Raw genomic sequence first — 17,146 nt, 5'->3', positions numbered from 1 at the left:
CATCCCTGGGATAAATCCCACTTGATCATGGTGTATGATCTTTTTAGTGTGTTGTTGGATTCTGTTTGCTAGTATTTGGTTGAGGATTTTTGCGTCTATATTCATCAGTGATATTGGTCTGTAATTTTCTTTTTCTGTAGTGTCTTTGTCTGGTTTTGGTATCAGGGTGATGGTGGCCTCATAGAATGAGTTTGGGAGTGTTCCTTCCTCTAAAATTTTTTGGAAGAGTTTGAGAAGGATGGGTGTTAGCTCTTCTGTAAATGTTTGATAGAATTCACCTGTGAAGCCATCTGGTCCTGGACTTTTGTTTGTTGGAAGATTTTTAATCACAGTTTCAATTTCATTATTTGTCATTAGTCTGTTTCTTCCTGTTCAGTCTTGGGAGGTTATACCTTTCTAAGGATTTGTCCATTTCTTCCAGGTTGTCCATTTTATTGTCATAGAGTTGCTTGTAGTAATCTCTTAGGGTGCTTTGTATTTCTGCGGTGTCTGTTGTAACTTCTTCTCTTCCATTTCTAATTTTATTGATTTGAGTCCTCTCCCTCTTTTTCTTTTTTTTCCTTTTCTTTTTTTTTTTTTTTTTTGCCGTACGTGGGCCTCTCACTGTTGTGGCCTCTCGCGTTGCGGAGCACAGGCTCCGGACGCGCAGGCTCAGCGGCCATGGCTCATGGGTGCAGCCGCTCTGCGGCATGTGGGATCTTCCTGGACCGGGGCACGAACCCATGTCCCCTGCATCGGCAGGTGGACTCTCAACCACTGCGCCACCAGGGAAGCCCTCCCTCTTTTTCTTGATGAGTCTGGCTAATGGTTTATGAATTTTGTTTATCTTCTCAAAGAACCATCTTTTAGTTTTATTGATCTTTGCTATTGTTTTCTTTATTTCTATTTCTTTTATTTCTGCTCTAATCTTTATGATTTCTTTCCTTCTGCTTACTTTGGGTTTTGTTTGTTCTTCTTTCTCTAGGTGCTTTCGGTGTAAGGTTAGATTGTTTATTTGAGATTTTTCTTGTTTCTTGAGGTGGGCTTGTATAGCTATAAACTTCCCTCTTAGCACTGCTTTTGCTGCATCCCATAGATTTTGGATCGTCGTGTTTTCATTGTCATTTGTCTCTAGGTATTTTTTGATTTCCTCTTTGATTTCTTCAGTGATCTCTTGGTTATTTAGTAACGTATTGTTTAGGCTCCATGTGTTTGTGTTTTTTACGTTTTTTTCCCTGTAATTGATTTCTAGTCTCATAGCATTGTGGTCAGAAAAGATGCTTGATATGATTTCAATTTTCTTAAATTTACTGAGGCTTGATTTGTGACCCAAGATGTGATCTGTCCTGGAGAATATTCTGTGCGCACTTGAGAAAAAAGTGTAGTCTGCTGTTTTTGGATGGAATGTCCTATAAATATCAATTACATCTTATCTGGTCTATTGTGTCATGAAAGCCTATGTTTCCTTATTAATTTTCTGTTTGGATGATCTGTCCATTGGTGTAAGTGAGGTGTTAAAATCTCCCACTATTATTGTGTTACTGTCGATTTCCTCTTTTATAGCTGTTAGCAGTTGCCTTATGTATTGAGGTGCTCCTATGTTGGGTGCATATATATTTATAATTGTTATATCTTCTTCTTGGATTGATCCCTGATCATTATTTAGTGTCCTTTCTTGTCTCTTATAACATTCTTTATTTTAAAGTCTATTTTATTTGATATGAGTATTGCTACTCAAGCCTTCTTTCGATTTCCATTTGCATGGAATATTTTTTTCATCCCCTCACTTTCAGTCTGTATGTGTCCCTAGGTCTGAAGTGGGTCTCTTGTAGACAGCATATATATGGGTCTTGTTTTTTTTTTGTTTTTGCGGTACGCGGGCCTCTCACTGTTGTGGCCTCTCCCGTTGCAGAGCACAGGCTCCAGACGCGCAGGCTCAGCGGCCATGGCTCATGGGCCCAGCCGCTCTGCGGCATGTGGGATCTTCCCGGACTGTGGCATGAACCTGTGTCCCCTGCATCGGCAGGTGGACTCTCAACCCCTGCGCCACCAGGGAAGCCCGGGTCTTGTTTTTCTATGCATTCACTGAGCCTGTGTCTTTTGGTTGGAGCATTGAATCCATTCACTTTTAAGGTAATTACCGATATGTATGTTCCTATTACCATTTTCTTTATTGTTTTGGGTTTGTTTTCGTAAGTCCTTTTATTCTCTTGTGTTTGCCACTTAGAGAAGTTCCTTTAACATTTGTTGTAGAGTTGGTTTGGTGGTGCTGAATTCTCTTAGCTTTTGCTTGTCTGTAAAGCTTTTGATTTCTCCATTGACTCTGAATGAGATCCTTGCCAGGTAGAGTAATCTTGGTTGTAGGTTCTTCTCTTTCATCACTTTAAGTATATCATGCCACTCTCTTCTGGCTTGTAGACTTTCTGCTGAGAAATCAGCTGTTAACCTTATGGGAGTTCCCTTCTATGTTATTTGTCGATTTTCCCTTGCTGCTTTCAATAATTTTTCTTTGTCTTTAATTTTTGTCAATTTGATTTGTATGTGTCTCGTTGTGTTTCTCCTTGTGTTTATCCTGTATGGGACTCTGCACTTCCTGGACTTGGGTGTCTATTTCCTTTCCCATGTTAGGGAAATTTTCGACTATAATCTCTTCAAATATTTTCTTGGGTCCTTTCTCTCTCTTCTCCTTCTGTGACCCCTATAATGCGAATGTTGTTGGCTTTAATGTTGTCCCAGAGGTTTCTTAGGCTGTCTTCATTTCTTTTCATTCTTTTTTATTTATTCTGTTCCGCAGCAGTGAATTCCACCAACCTGTCTTCCAGGTCTCTTATCTGTTCTCTGCCTCAGTTATTCTGCTATTGATTCCTTCTAGTGTATTTTTCATTTCATTATTGTATTGTTCATCTCTGTTTGTTTGTTCTTTAATTCTTGTAGATCTTTGTTAAACACTTCTTGCATCTTCTCGATCTTTGCCTCCATTCTTTTTCCAAGGTCCTGGATCATCTTCACTATCATTATTCTGAATACTTTTTCTGGTAGGTTACCTATTTCCACTTCATTTAGTTGTTTTTCTGGGGTTTTATTTTGTTCCTTCATCTGGTACATAGCCCTCTGCCTTTTCATCTTGTCTTTCTGTGAATGTGGTTTTCCTTCCACAGGCTGCAGGATGGTAGTTCTTGCTTCTGCTCTCTGTCCTCTGGTGGATGAGGCTATCTAAGAGGCTTGTGCAAGTTTCCTGGTGGGAGGGACTGGTGGTGGGTAGAGCTGGGTGTTGCTCTGGTGGGCAGAGCTCAGTAAAACTTTATCCTCTTGTCTGCTGATGGGTGGGGCTGGGTTTCCTCCCTGTTGGTTGTTTGGCCTGAAGCGAGCCAACACTGGAGCCTACCCAGGCTCTTTGGTGGGGCTAATGGTGGACTCTGGGAGGGCTCACGCCAAGGAGTACTTTCCAGAACTTCTGCTGCCAGTGTCCTTGTCCTCACAGTGAGCCACAGCCACCCCCTGACTCTGCAGGAGACCCTCCAACAGCAGCAGGTAGGTGTGGTTCAGTCTCCTATAGAGTCACCACTCCTTCCCCTGCGTCCCAATGCGCACACTACTTTGTGTGTGCCCCCCAAGAGTGGAGTCTCTGTTTCCCCCAGTCCTGTCAAAGTGCTGCAATCAAATCCCACTAGTCTTCAAAGTCTGATACTCTAGGAATTTCTCCTCCTGTTGCCGGACCCTCAGGTTGGGCAGCTTCATGTGAGGCTCAGGACCTTCACTCCAGTGGGTCGAGTTCTGTGGTCTGAGTGTTCTCCAGTTTGTGAGTCATACAGCCATCAGTTACGGGTTTTGATTTTATTGTGATTGTGCCCCTCCTACCGTCTTACGTGGCTTCTCCTTGTCTTTGGATGTGGGGTATCTTTCTTCGTGAGTTCCAGTGTCTTCCTGTCGATGATTGTTCAGCAGTTAGTTGTGATTGTGGTGTTCTCACAAGAGGGAGTGAAAGCATGTCCTTCTACTCCACCATCTAGATCCTTTCAGTGTCACTCTTTTAGCTTTTTATGTTTCTTTAAGACATCTTGGTGATTGTTGGCCCTTTCCCTTGTAAGTTTTAGAATCAACTTGTCAATTTCTACAAAAACCTGTTTGGGAGTACCCTGAATCTGTGTTAGACCAATAAGTTGGTAATTATCTCAGTAAGAAATATGAGTTTTTCAGTCATGTGGTATCTTTGATTTGTTTGCATCATCTTTAAATTCTCTCAGTAGTGTTTTGTTGTTTTTCTTGTATAGGTCTTGCAGAAATTTTGTTAAATTCATCCCAGAGTAGTTCATTTTTCTTGATAATATTGCAAATTTTGTTTTCCTTTAATTTTTTGCTAATTGCTAGTATTTAAGAATGCTTTCAGGTTTCCCTGGTGGCGCAGTGGTTGAGAGTCTGCCTGCCAATGCAGGGGACACGGGTCGTGCCCCGATCCGGGAAGATCCCACATGCCGTGGAGCAGCTAGGCCCGTGAGCCATGGCCGCTGAGCCTGCATGTGCAGAGTCTGTGCTCCGCAACGGGAGAGGCCCACAACAGTGAGAGGCATGCGTACCGCAAAAAAGAAAAAAAAAAATTTATCTGTGATGTTTTACTTCTTTCCAATATATATGTCTTTTATCTATCTATCTATCTACCTTTATTGCATCATCTTGGACCTTCAATATGATGTTTAATAGAAGTGACGGTACATCTTTGCCTTATTCCTGGTCTTGGCGATAAAATGTTCAGTCTGTCTCCATTAAGTATGATGAAAACTACAGCTGTTTCATAGTTGTTCTTCATCAGGTTGAGGAAATTCCCTTTCATTCCCTATTTTGCTGAGAGTTTTCATCACTAAGAGATGTTGAATTCTGTTGAGTGGTTTTCTGTATCAGTTGAGGTTATCAGATGATTTTCTTCTTTATTCCATTAATAAGGAGAATTACGTTGATTTTTAACTGTGAAGCCTACTTTGCATAGCTGGAATAAACTCCATTATTATGTGTTATTATTACTATAATTATTTTGATATTGCCAAGTCAGATTTCCTATGTTTTGTTAAGAATGTTTATGGCTAATTTTGGGAGAATATTGTGGTTCTCTAATTTTCTTTTCCCCTGTAGTGGCTTTGTATGATTTTGGTATTGTTGGTGTCATAAAGTGAGATGGAAAGTGTTTCGTCCTTTTTATTTAAAAAAAAAAAAGTCTGTGAGGAGTTAATGCTACTTCTTCCTTAATTGTTTGGTATTATTAACTGAGTGGAACATACAGAGTTCCCATATACCCTGTGTTTCCACATATGCACAGCCTCCTCACTGTCAACATCCTGCACCCAGCGTACATTTGCTTTGATTGATGAACCTACATTGACTCATCATTATCACTCAAAGTCCATAGTTTACAGTTTGTGTCCACTCTTTTTTTTTTTAAGTTATTTTTGATGTGGACCGTTTTTAAAGTCTTTATTGAATTTGTTACAATATTGTTCTATTTTATGTTTTGGTTTTTTGGCCAGGAGGCATGTGGGATCTTAGCTTCCTGACCAGGGATCAAATCCACACCCCCTGCATTGGAAAGTGAAGTCTTAACCATTGTACTGCCAGGGAAGTCCTGGTGTTCACTCTTGGCGTTTTGTATTTCATGGGTTTTGACACAAGGACAATGACATATATTCACCATTTTAGTATCATACAGAATAGTTTCACGGCCCTAAAAATCCTCTGTGCTCTGTTGATTCATCCTTCTCACCCCATCCCCCAACCTCTGGCAACTTCTGATCTTTTTATTGTCTTCATAGTTTTACCTCTGCAGAATATCATATGGTTGAAATCATATAGTATGTAGCCTTTTCACATTGGTTTCTTTCACTTAGTAGTATGCATTTAAGGTTTCAACATGAGCTGTCATGCTATGAAAAGACATTTCGTTTAAGCCTTGAATAAAATTTCATTGTATTGATGTACCACAATTCATCTGTCCACCTGCTGAAGCGCATCTTGCTTGCTTCCAAGTTTTGGCAATTGTGAATCAAGCTGCTATGAGCATCCATGTGCAAGCTTTGTGTGGATGTGAGTTTTCAGTTCCTTTGGGTAAATATCAAGGAGCACAATTGCTGGGTCTTATGGTACGAGTATTTTAGTTTTATAAAAAGAAAAACTGCCGAAGTATCTTCCAAAGTTGCTGTGCCATTTTGCATTTCTACCAGCAACGAATGAACGTTCCTGTTGCTCCACATCTACACCAGCATTTGGTGTTATTAATGTTTTGGATTTTTGGCATTCTTATAGGTATATAGTGATTTCTAATTGTTTTCATTTGCAATTCCCTAATGCATTATCATGTTAAGCATCTTCTCATATGCTTTTATTCCATCTGTTTATTTTCTTTGGTGAGATATCTGTTAAGATCTTTTGCCTGTCTATTAATGGGTTCCTTTTTTTATTGTTGAGTTTTAAGAGTTATGTTCAACAACTGTCTCTGGTTGGTTTTGATAGATTGTCTTGGGGGGGGAGACCACTTTTTGTACTGGTGAGCTCTGAGTAAGTTCAATAATAACAGCCTTACATGTGAAGTCTTTCATGTCCAATAATGACCCTTCTCTGGGAACTCCAACTTCTTGGACTGCCAGACTTGGTTGTGGCTGTTGTTTTTCAAGATTCCTGTGTACCTGGGGATGGGCAGATGAGCACAGGGAAATTAAAATGCCACAAAGCTCATTGTTTTTACTGAGATTCAGCTCTTTTCCTTGAATAATCATTCCCTAGATGGCTGCAAGTCATTGGTTAATTTCTAGCATTTTGAGAAAGTTGATTTTGACAGTTTTTGCTAGTGTTCTCCTTGCTTTTGTGGAGGAAAGTGTTTTCAGAACTTTTTACTCTGAGATTTTCAATGATGTCCATTGTCCTTTTGTGAGCAGTAACCTAAATTTGTAAGGTAGTGTTGTGAGAACTGGACGAAATTCCTTGCCTGTAGAACAGGAGGACAAGAGCTCAATTAAATGACCAGGGAAAGTAATATATGCACATCATGTCACATCATGTCAGTTTTTAATATATTTTATAGGTGCTGGATCTAGATGAGTCAAATTTTACTCGGTTAATAGTGAGTAGTTAAATCTCATCACCATATAACATGTAATGGTTTGTATCCTTTAAAATGAAATGAGGAATTACTATTTTTTTTGCAAGGGGGTCACAACATAAAATGTATTTCCTTTTTCAAGTCAGGGTGAAAAAAGTTTAAAAGACACTATTCTAGGACAGTGTTTTCCAAACTTCCCTTTAGCCTGGAATCATAAGAATCTAACTTGGGGGCCTAAAATAGATAAGGTAGAAGCTGAAGACTCTGGTCCCATGTGATCCTCTCCTAACACCCCCTCCCCAGGGGTCACAGGCCCCAGGCCTGGGAGTCTGCGAGGTCAGGGTTCACAGTCAAATTACAGCACAGGTGCACCAACAGGGGTGCAGAGGGACAGCCTATGCAAGAGTTGAGTGTTCCTGTTGTGGAGAAATCATTTTTTGGTTAAATTAAGGTGGCCTTTAAGGCAGGCCCCAAACACTCCTGCCTGGCACAGCTAGACAGGCCAGCCCAGCACCCCCGCCAGCAGCCACTTCATGGCCTGATGTGTGTACTATTCCACAGTGACACCAGCACTTGTGGCCTCAGCTATGAGCTCTCACCTCCAAAACCTTGTTCCCAGCGAGAATTCAGCAGTGTCAGAACAGTCTCAGGGTTTGGGACAGAAGCAACAAACGCCGAGAGTCCCAAAGGCTTGCTCCCAAGATTTGTCTACAGTGCAGACAAATCGGCTTTATTTAAGGGACTGAGCCTTGTTTCAGATGACGTTCGGACTTTACCTTCTAGAAGTAAGCCTTTTGTCGCCAATCAATTAGGTAGATGTTTGGAGTTAAGTTGTTTTTCTTGAAATGAGCAAATAATTTTGTTGTTTATTTTTTTAATTTTTTTTTTGCGGTACGCGGGCCTCTCACTGTTGTGGCCTCTCTCGTCGCGGAGCACAGCCTCCGGACGCGCAGGCTTAGCAGCCATGGCTCACGGGCCCAGCCGCTCCGCAGCATGTGGGATCTTCCCAGACCGGGGCACGACCCCGTGTCCCCTGCATCGGCAGGCAGACTCCCAACCACTGCGCTACCAGGGAAGCCCATGAGCAAATAATTTTGGCAAATTTTCTTCAACAAATACCTCAAACGCAGCAGAATAAGTCAACATAAGGCCGTGGTCCACTTGGAAAAAAGCCATTTGACAGGGTTTATTCAAAAGATTGGAAAAAGCAATGAAGGCATCTACAGTAAGTTCAAGATCAACACGGCTGCTATGAAGGCCATTCCCTGAACATAACCCACATCCGGTCGGTAACAAGTGTAAGCTTCCAAAATGCTGTGCAACATGTTGTGATACGGGCCACCTTGCTGGAAAATGCAGAGATTAGGGAATGTTCTGGAAATGTCTAGTTTAATAAACTCCAGACTGGCTTCTCTGTCTTCTGCTGAAAAACCAGCATCTTCATTCTCCACTTCAGAGCCTCCCGTACTAAAGGACCACCCCTGCTCCTTGGCTTGGGCAAGACAGATGTCAGAGAGCTCCGGGGTGATGTTTAACTCATTGACAATGGCTAAGCTCCAGACTTTGCCTCTCACACTGGGAGGGATTCCCTGCCACCGGTTAGGCAAAATCTCATTATTCCAAGTGAGGATGGCGTTTCCAATACTTTCTTCTAATCTGCATCTTTCTTCTAGCTGCTTTTTCCTTCTCTGAGCTTCTTTCAACTCTCATTTTTTTGGCTGGAACCACCGTTTCTTCATACTGTTGCCTGTGTTACTGAGCTTCTTCAGCTGGCTTTGCTGAGAGATTTGCTGGTCTGTCTTCCAGGATGAGTGGTGGTGGAGAGAGGCTCAAAGTCAATATTCTTCCTCACATTCTGCTTTGGTGAGGGTGGCCTGCTAGGTCGTCCAGGCTTGTTTTCATATTCCAAGAACGCCGAGGGGCTCAGAGGCGTGCGGCCGGCGGCTCCAGGCCCGAGTCAGCGAGCGAGTGGGGCTCCATGGCGGGACCTTGGGCTTGGCTCTGGTGGCCGGGTGGGGCGAGGAATTACTATTTAAATCATAATCTAATATTCTCTTCCACCTGAAACTTTTTGCCATCTGAAATATCTCTTGATAGAAAAGGTACATATCTTGTTTCTTTCTTTTCCCTGAATATAAATAGTGTTATATTTAAGATTACAATCAGGTTTTCATTTGAATTTCCTGAATGTATAGCAGGGACTTCTGATTCTTTATTACTAGATATTTTTTTTCTCCCTAGTTGTTGCTGCTTATGGAGTATTATGGGGAGAGAAGAGGGGAGGATTGATTTGTGAAAGATAGGTTGTCTTGGCTAGACAAGTCATGTGTAGGTCAAGTTGTTTGAGGGTGACCTGCTAATGTTGTAGAAGGATTTCATTGTAGTTTTATATTTTATTGAATTTAATTATACACACAGGGCAAATGAAAGGTGTAATGCAGTTGGTTTTGTGGTGTTTCATTCAATGTGATGGACATTTTGTAAGTACACTGAAAATACTGGGGAGAGGATTTTAAATCTGTCTACTTTTGATCATCTATGAATTTTACACAGAACTACGGTATAGTTAATCATTTAAAATTCTAGATTTGTTTTGCTCTATTGAATTTGATTGAGTTATATTTGAGATTTAAAAGTTAGAATGGAGCTTCTCTGGTGGTGCAGTGGTTAAGAATCCACCTGCAAATGCAGGGGACACGGGTTTGAGTCCTGGCCTGGTAAGATCCTATATGCCACAGAGCGTGTGTATATATATATATATATATATATATATAATCTCCAGATCAAGATATAAAACATTTTCAGGGATTTCCCTGGCATTCCAGTGGTAAGGATCCATGCTTCCAATGCAGGGAGCGTGCCCTGGTTGGGAAACTAAGATCCCACATGCCACCATATTTGCAAACGAAGCAACTGACAAGGGCTTAATTTCCAAAATATACAAACAGCTCATACAGCTCAATAACAGAAAAACAAACAAACCAATCGAAAAATGGGCAGAAGACCTAAACAGACATTTCTCCAAAGAATACATACAGATGGCCAACAGGCATATGAAAAATGCTCAACATTGCTAATTATTAGAAAATGCAAATCAGAACTACAGTGAGGAGTCTTATCACCTCACACCTGCCAGAATGGCCATCATCAAAAAATCTACAAAGAATGAATGCTGGAGAGGGTGTAGGGAAAAGGGGACCCTCCTACACTGTTGGTGGGAATGTAAATTGGTGAAGCCACTATGGAGAACAGTATGGAAGTTCCTTGAAAAACTAAAAATAGAGCTACCATATGATCCAGCAATCCCACTCCTGGGGCATATATCCAGAGAAAACCATACTTAGAAAAGATACATGCACCGCAGTATTCATTGCAGTACTATTTACAATAGCCAATACATGGAAGCAACCTAAGTATCCATCAACAGATGAATGGATAAGGAAGATGTGGTATATATGTACAATGGAATATTACTCAGCCATAAAAACACGAAATAATGCCATTTACAGCAACATGGATGGATGTAAAGATATCACACTAGCGCGAAGTGAGTCAGAGAAAGACAAATAGCATATGATATCACTTATATGTGGAATCTTAAAAAGTGATACAAATGAGCTTATTTACAAAAGAGAAGCAGATTCACAGACAGAAAACAAACTTATGGTTATCAAGTGGGAAAGCGGGAAGAGGGATAAATTAGGAGTTCGGGTTTAACAGATACATGCTGCTATATATAAAACAGATAAACAAGGACCTACTGTAGAGTAAGGGAACTATATTCAATGTCTTATAACAACCTATAATGGAAAAGAATCTGAAAAAGAATATATATATAAAGTATATATATGTAAAGAATATATATATGTAAAGAATATATATATGTAAAGAATATATATATGTAAAGAATATATATATGTAAAGAATATATATGTAAAGAATATATATATGTAAAGAATATATATATGTAAAGAATATATATATGTAAAGAATATATGTAAAGAATATATATATGTAAAGAATATATATATGTAAAGAATATATATATGTAAAGAATATATATATATATATATATATATAACTGAATCACTTTGCTGTGAAACTAACACAATATTGTATATCGACTATACTTCAATTAAAAAAAGACCTGTAGTGGGCTTTCCTGGTGGCACAGTGGTTGAGAGTCCGCCTGCTGATGTGGGGGACGCGGGTTTGTGCCCTGGTCCGGGAGGATCCCACATGCCGCGGAGCGGCTGGGCCCGTGAGCCATGGCCGCTGAGCCTGCGCGTCCGGAGCCTGTGCTCCGCAACGGGAGAGGCCACAGCAGTGAGAGGCCCGCGTACCGCAAAAAAAAAAAAAACCTGTAGTACCAAGGAACCAAGAAAAAAATTTTTTTCAGCTACTGTATATTTACTTCATATAAATGTCTTGTGAACATTTTACATCATGAGTTTAAATTTTCTGTTCTGTGGATTTATTTTTACACTTTAAAAATTATTTTAAACATATTAAACATGGTTACCAAATAATCTGTGTTTGATAATTCCAAAAAATGAACTCGTATTTTGTTTTTGCTAGTTTCTTCCATAATGCATAGTTTGTTCCACCAGATAACATTTGTGTTCATTGCAATCTGGCTTTTTTCAGTGTGACTAGTCGCATACAACTAAAAAAAACTTTTTTTTATTGGAGTATAATTGCTTTACAATGTTATGTTAGTTTCTGCTGTACAATGCAGTGAATCAGCTATATGTATACCTATATTCCCTCCCTCTTTGACCTCCCTCTTCCCACCCCATCCCACCCAACTAGGTCGTCAGAGAGCACCGGGCTGCGCTTCCTGTGCTTTATAGCTTGTTCCCACTAGCTATCTGTTTTATGCATGGTAGTGTATATATGCCCATCCTAATCTCCCAATTCAACTGACCATCCCCTTCCCACCCCGTTTCCACATGTCCGTTCTCTATGTCTACATCTACCTCTCTATTCCTGCCCTGCAAATAGGTTCATCTGTACCATTTTTCTAGGTTCCACATACATGCGTTAATATATGATATTTGTTTTTCACTTTCTGGCTTACTTCACTCTGTATGACAGACTCTAGGTCCATCAACATCTCTACAAATGACCTAATTTCGTTCCTTTTTATGGCTGAGTAATATTCCATTGTATATATGTACCACATCTTCTTTATCCATTCATCTGATGATGGACACTTAGGTTGTTTCCATCTCCAGGCTATTGTAAATAGAGCTGCAATGAACATTTTGGTACATGACTCTTTTTGAATTATGGTTTTCTCAGGGTATATGCCCAGCAGTGGGATTGCTGGGTCATATGGTAGTTCTATTTTTAGTTTTTTAAGGAACCTCCAATACTGTTCTCCATAGTGGCTGTATCAATTTACATTCCCACCAATACTGCAGGAGGGTTCCCTTTACTCCACACCCTCTCCAGCATTTATTGTTTGTAGATTTTTTGATGATGGCCATTCTGACTGGTGTGAGGTGATACCTCATTGCAGTTTTGATTTGCATTTCTCTAATAATTAGTGATGTTGAACATCTTTTCATGTGCCTCTTGGCCATCTGTATCTCTTCTTTGGTGAAATTCTATTTAGGTCTTACACCCATTTTTTAATTGGGTTGCTTGTTTTCTTGATATTGAGCTGCATGTACTGTTTGTATATTTTGGAGATTAATTCGTTGTCTGTAGCTTCGTTTGCAAATATTTTCTCCCATTCTGAGGGTTGTCTCTCCGTCTTCTTTATGGTTTCCTTTGCTGTGCAGAAGCTTTTAAGTTTTATTGGGTCCCATTTGTTTACTTTGTTTTCATTTTCATTACTCTAGGAGGTGGTCAAAAAAGATCTTGCTGTAATTTATGTCAAAGAGTGTTCTTCCTGTGTTTTCCTCTAAGTTTTATAGTGTTTGGTCTTACATTTAGGTCTTTAATCCATTTTGAGTTTATTTCTGTGCGTGGTATTAGGGGGTGTTCTAATTTCATTCTTTTACATGTAGCTGTCCAGTTTTTCCAGAAACACCTATTGAAGAGACTGTCCTTTCTCCATTGTATGTTCTTGCCTCTTTTGCCATAAATGAGGTGACGATAGGTGCATGGGTTTATCTCTGGGCTTTCTCTTGTACCATTGATCTATATTTCCGTTTTTTAAAAAAATAATTTTATTTATTATTTTTGGCTGCGTTGGGTCTTTGTTGCTGTGTGTGGGTTTCTCTAGTTGTGGCGAGCGGGGCTACCCTTCATTGCGGTGTGCGGGCTTCTCATTGTGGTGGCTTCTCGTTGCAGAGCACAGGTTTTAGGCATGCGGGCTTCAGTAGTTGCAGCATGTGGGCTCAGTAGTTGCGACACGCGGGCTGAGAGCTCATGGGCTTCAGTAGTTGTGGTGCACGGGCTCAGTAGTAGAGACTGTTTCACGGTCTCTAGAGTGCAGGCTCAGTAGCTGTGGCGCATAGGCTTAGTTGCTCTGTGGCATGGGGGATCTTCCTGGACTAGGGATCAAACCCATGTCCCCTGCATTGGCAGGCGGATTCTTACCCACTGCACCACCAGGGAAGTTCCATATATTTCTGTTTTTGTGCCAGTACCATACTGTCTTGATTACTGTAGCTTTGTAGTATAGTCTGAAGTCTGGGAGCCTGATTCCTCCAGCTCCATTTTTCTTTCTCAAGATTGCTTTGGCTATTCAGGTCTTTTTTGTTTCCATACAAATTGTAAAAATTTTTGTTCTAATTCTGTGAAGAATGCCATTGGTAATTTGATAGGGATTGCACTGACCTTGTAGATTGCTTTGGGTAGTATAGTCATTTTCACAATATTGATTTTTCCAATCCAAGAACATGTTCTGTTTCTCCATCTGTTTGTGTCACCTTTGATTTCTTTCTTCAGTGTTTTATAGTTTCTGAGTACAGGTCTTTTGCATCCTTAGGTAGGTTTATTCCTAGGTATTTTATTCTTTATGTTACGATGGTAAATGGGATTGTTTCCTTAATTTCTCTTAGCGTATAGGAATGCAAAAGATTTCTGCGCGTTAATTTTGCACCCTACAACCTTACCAAATTCATTGATTTGTTCTCATCGTTTTCTGGTGGCATCTTTAGGATTTCCTAGGTATAGTATCATGCCATCAGCAAACAGTGACAGTTTTACTTCTTCTTTTCCAATTTGTATTCCTTTTATTTCTTTTTCTTCTCTAATTGCCATGGCTAGGACTTCCAAAACTGTTGAATAAGAGTGGCGAGAGTGGACATCCTTGTCTTGTTCCTGATCTTAGAGATTTCCTCTAAGATTTCCTTTCAGTTTTTCACCATTGAGAATGAAGTTTGCTGTGGGTTTGTCATATATGGCCTTTATTATGTTGAGGTAGGTTCCCGCTGTGCCCATGTTCTGGAGAGTTTTTATTATAAATGGGGGTTGAATTTTGTCAAAAGCTTTTCCCGCATCTATTGAGATCATATGTTTTTTATTCTTTAATTTGTTAATGTGGTGTATCACATTGATTGATTTGCATATATTGAAGAATCCTTGCATTCCTGGGATAAATCCCACTTGGTCCGTGGTGTATAATCCTTTTAATATGTTGTTGGATTCAGTTTGCTAGTATTTTGTTGAGGATTTTTGCGTGTATGTTCATCAGTGATATTGGTCTGTAATTTTCTTTTTTTGTGATACCTTTGTCTGGTTTTGGTATCAGTGATGGTGGCCTTGTAGAACGAATTTGGGAGTGTTCCGTCCTCTGCAATGTTTTCTAAGAGTTTGAGAAGGATAGGTGTTAGCTCTTCTCTAATGTTTGATAGAATTCGCCTGTGAAGCCATCTGCCTGGACTTTGTTGGAAGATTTTTAATTACAGTTTCAATTTCATTGCTTGCTATATGTCTGTTTATATATTCTAATTTTTCCTGGTTCAGTCTTGGAAAATTGTACCTTTCCAAGAATTTGTCAGTATCTTTGAGGTTGTCCGTTTTATTGGCATATAGTTGTTTGTAGCGGTCTCTTACAGTCCTTTGTATTTCTGCGGTGTCAGTTGTGATTTCCCCTTTTTCATTTCTAATTTTATTGGTTTATGTCCTCTCCCTTTTTTTCTTGATGAGTCTGGCTAAAGGTTTATCAATTTTGTTTATCTTTTCAAAGAACCAGCTTTCAGTTTTATTGATCTTTGCTATTGTTTCCTTCATTTCTTTTTCATTTATTTCTCCTCTGATCTTTATGATTTCTTTCCTTCTACTGACTTTGGGTTTTCTTTGTTCTTCTTTCTCTAGTTGCTTTAGGTGTAAGCTTAGATTGTTTGAGATTTTTCTTATTTCTTGAGGTGAGAATGAATTGCTATAAACTTCCCTCTTAGAACCGCTTTTTCTGCATCCCATAGGTTTTGGGTCATCGTGTTTTCATTGTCATTTGTTTCTGTGTATTTTTTTTTGGTTTATTTCTTCTTTGGTTTCTTCAGTGATCTCTTGGTTACTTAGTAGTGCACTGTTTAGCCTCCGTGTATTTGTGTTTTTTTACAGGTTTTTTTCCCTTTAATTTATTTCTAATCTCATAGCATTGTGGTTAGAAAAGATGCTTGATATGATTTCAGTTTTCTTAAATTTATTGAGGCTTGATTTGTGACCCAAGATGTGATCTATCCTGGAGAATGTTCTCTGTGCACTTGAGAAGAAAGCGTATTCTGCTACTTTCGGGTGGGTGTCCTATAAATATCAGTTAAGTTTGTCTGGTCTGTTGTGCCATTTAAAGCTTGTGTTTCCTTATTTTCTGTTTGGATGATCTGTCCATTGGTGTAAGTGGGGTGTTAAAGTCCCGTACTATTATTGTGTTACTGTCAATTTCTCCTTTTATGATTGTTAGCATTTGCCTTATATGTTGTGGTACTCCTATGTTGGGTGCATAAATATTTATAATTGTTATATCTTCTTCTTGGATTGATCCCGTGATCATTATGTAGTGTTGTTCCTTATCTCTTGTAACTGTCTTTATTTTAAAGTGTATTTTATCTGATACGAGTATTACTACTCCAGCTTTCCTTTGATTTCCATTTGTGTGGAATATCTTTTTCCATCCCCTCACTTTCAGTCTGTATGTGTCCCTAGGTCTGAAGTGCGTCTCTTGTAGACAGCATATATATGGGTCTTGTTTTTGTATCCATTCAGCCAGTCTGTGTCTTTTGGTTGGGGCATTTAATCCATTTACATTCAAGGTTATTATTGATATGTATGTTCCTATCACCATTTTCTTAATTGTTTTGGGTTTGTTTTTGTGGGTCTTTTTCTTCTCTTGTGTTTCCCACCTAGGGAAGTTCCTTTAGCATTTGTTGTAAATATGGTTTGGTGGTGCTGAATTCTCTTAGCTTTTGCTTGTCTGTAAAGCTTTTGATTTCTCAGCTGAATCTGAATGAGATCCTTGCTGGGTAGAGTAATCTTGGTTGTAGGTTTTTCTCCATCACTTTAAGTATATCCTGCCACTCCCTTCTGGCTTGCAGAGTTTCTGCTGAAAAATCAGCTGATAACCTTATGGGGATTCCCTTGTATGTTATTTGTTGCTTTTCCCTTGCTGCTTTTAATATTTTTTCTTTGAATTGAATTTTTGTTAGTTTGATTAATATGTGTCTCGGTGTGTTTCTCCTTGGGTTTATCCTGTATGGGACTCTGCACTTCCTGGACTTAGGTGGCTATTTCCTTTCCCATGTTAGGAAAGTTTTCAACTATAATTTCTTTAAATATTTTCTCAGACTCTTTCTCTTCTTCTTCTGGGACCCCTATAATTCAACTGTTGGTGTCTTTAATGTTGTCCCAGAGGTCTCTGAGACTGTCCTCATTTCTTTTCATTCTTTTTTCTGTATTCTGTCGTGCAGCAGTTATTTACACCATTCTGTCCTCCAGCTCACTACTTGTTCTTCTGCCTCAGTTATTCTGTTACTGATTCCTTCTAGTGTATTTTTCATTTCATTTATTGTGTTGTTCATCTCTGTCTGTTTGTTCTTTAGTTCTTCTAGATCTTTGTTAAACACTCATTGTATTTTCTCAATCCATGCCACAATTCTATTTCCAAGATTCTGGATCATCTTTACTATCATT

At 39.5% G+C, this 17,146-nt stretch overlaps 1 protein-coding gene, 1 long non-coding RNA gene and 1 pseudogene across 3 annotated transcripts in view; 1 reads left to right on the top strand and 2 right to left on the bottom strand.

The window, feature by feature from the left end:
• The window catches only part of VAC14 (VAC14 component of PIKFYVE complex), a 207,416-nt gene that overhangs the window by 116,460 nt on the left and 73,810 nt on the right, over positions 1 to 17,146 (bottom strand). The window lies entirely within an intron of this gene.
• LOC137215608 (uncharacterized) overlaps positions 1 to 17,146 on the top strand; it is an 88,509-nt gene that overhangs the window by 15,006 nt on the left and 56,357 nt on the right. The gene's annotated exons all lie outside the window — the stretch shown is intronic.
• LOC137215416 (TBC1 domain family member 14-like) overlaps positions 8,073 to 17,146 on the bottom strand; it is a 51,422-nt pseudogene continuing 42,348 nt past the window's right edge.

This window comes from Pseudorca crassidens, chromosome 20 (assembly GCF_039906515.1).
Source record: "Pseudorca crassidens isolate mPseCra1 chromosome 20, mPseCra1.hap1, whole genome shotgun sequence".
NCBI lineage: Eukaryota > Metazoa > Chordata > Mammalia > Artiodactyla > Delphinidae > Pseudorca > Pseudorca crassidens.
This window is presented reverse-complemented; position numbering and strand designations above follow the sequence as displayed.